This window comes from Tupaia chinensis, unplaced genomic scaffold (genome assembly GCF_000334495.1).
Source record: "Tupaia chinensis unplaced genomic scaffold, TupChi_1.0 Scaffold000273_1, whole genome shotgun sequence".
Taxonomy (NCBI): domain Eukaryota; kingdom Metazoa; phylum Chordata; class Mammalia; order Scandentia; family Tupaiidae; genus Tupaia; species Tupaia belangeri.
In genome coordinates this window covers 2041115-2042719 of record NW_006159755.1, presented here as the reverse complement: position 1 = coordinate 2042719, position 1605 = coordinate 2041115, and the positions used below count along the sequence as shown (strand labels likewise).

Sequence of the window (1605 nt, the reverse complement as noted above, 5' to 3'; positions counted from 1 at the left end):
GGAGAGCAGAGGAGAAGCGATTGTGGTGTGGTCATCCTTGCTCGGGGGAGGAGACTGCTTTCTCATTTTTTTCTCCCTCTCCCTCTCTCCTTCTGAGTAAGCACACATGCACATGCCCTATTTGGGATGGGGGTAGGGGTCGGGGATTGAGGGTGGTAACTAGCCAAACGCATCAGCATCAGGTCAATAGTTGGTGAAGAAGGGTGAGATCAACAGCACTAGGATTCAAACCCTAGGACAGGTCGTTTACGCCTCCGGACATCAATTGTTCCACGTTTAAAATGGGGATAGCACCATCTATAGCTCACAAACTCAGGAGGCTGACGGTTAAAGAAGACAAAGGAAAACGCAAGGCACACAGTGGGCGAATTAGCTCCATTCTGCCAATGGGTGACACAGACACAGATTGAAATATTGGGCAGTTCAGAACCAGTGCAGGCCGTTGTTATAGTCCAGGTTGAACAATAGTGAAAGCGAAGCTGTAGGCACGGGATGGGTCGGGCCGCACTCTAGGCTCCTGGTGAGAGAGACAGAAAGTTAAAGCCTCTGCACTGGATAGTCCCGTCCCAAGATCAGCAAAAATTAAAGGTTTGTCTCTTCCTCAAACCCTCGCACACCTGGCTGTCTTTCCCTCTTGTGGCGCGGGAAAAGTCTCCCCAAGCTGGACAAGAAGCACCCGCCCACAGCCAGCGCTTTCCCTTTCTCAGCCAGTGGGGGTAGGATTATGCCTGGGCAACGCCGCCTTCCGCCCCTAGCAACCACTCACCTGCTTTTCTCTTCCTATAGGCTAGCAAATTTCCTTTCTTTTACTTATTGGTCCGCGTAACTTTATTGCAACCAATCAGTGGTAGCCACGGGACTCAACTCCCACACGACTTGGGGGTGATCAAGTAGAAGACGAGTTCTTGTTTGGGCGTCCAGTTCTCCTAGAGAGCACCTTATTTGTTACGCTTGTCACTGTCCCCGGAATGAGGTCCGAAACAGTGTATTTCCCTTGGATGTGTAAAGCGTGTCCGGGGCATACGTCCCCCTCCGAGTGGTACGGCCCACACGCTACCCCGCCTCCCGTCCGCTCTGAGGGCAGGAGCACTCTGCGAGTAGGGGCCACTCAGCGGCAGAGGCCGTACCACCTGTGACCAATAAGTAGGGGCCCACCCTCTCCCGTTGCTCTAGTTCGTTTCGACCACCCCAGGGCCTCTTTTTCAGCCCTTCTGTGCACATGAACCCCAGATACAGCGGTGAGACCAGTGCCTTCGGCACCACGGAGGGCGCGCGGCGTGAGCATGGGAAGGGCGCGCTTGGTACGGTCCACGCCGCGCCCCGCGCCGCCGGAAGTGAGGTGTCTAACCCCTGAAGTTCCGGTTCGCAGGGGGTGGGGAGTGTTGTTAGCCCGAGCGGCCGCCGCAGTCGCGGGGATTGAGCGGGCTCGCGGCGCTGGGCTCCTGGTGAGTGAGACGAAGTCGGGTCAGTGTTGCGGTTGGGGTCGGGACCTGTCCCTTTCCCTCGAAGTCCCCGGCATCGGCGCACCCCCTGAGCCCCACCGCCCGCTTTCGGCCTGTCAGCTGGCGGTAGACCTCAGGCGCCGGGGGGCGCCCCCTCCCCGGC

General features: G+C 57.6%; 1 protein-coding gene and 1 long non-coding RNA gene across 4 annotated transcripts in view; one reads left to right on the top strand and one right to left on the bottom strand.

Moving 5' to 3' along the window:
* Nucleotides 1-356: 356 nt before the first annotated feature.
* Nucleotides 357-745, bottom strand: LOC106735004 (uncharacterized). Its single transcript, XR_001370458.2, has 2 exons — nucleotides 618-745; nucleotides 357-517 (listed from the first exon to the last, which is right to left on the bottom strand). It is a non-coding gene; the product is annotated as an uncharacterized LOC106735004 (long non-coding RNA).
* Nucleotides 746-1335: 590 nt separating this feature from the next.
* The window catches only part of SYVN1 (synoviolin 1), an 8292-nt gene continuing 8022 nt past the window's right edge, over nucleotides 1336-1605 (top strand). For all 3 annotated transcript variants that reach the window (XM_027772425.1, XM_027772424.1, XM_027772426.1), the window contains exon 1: nucleotides 1336-1445. The gene's annotated coding sequence lies outside the window, so the exon portion shown is untranslated. The remainder of the gene's footprint in view (nucleotides 1446-1605) is intronic.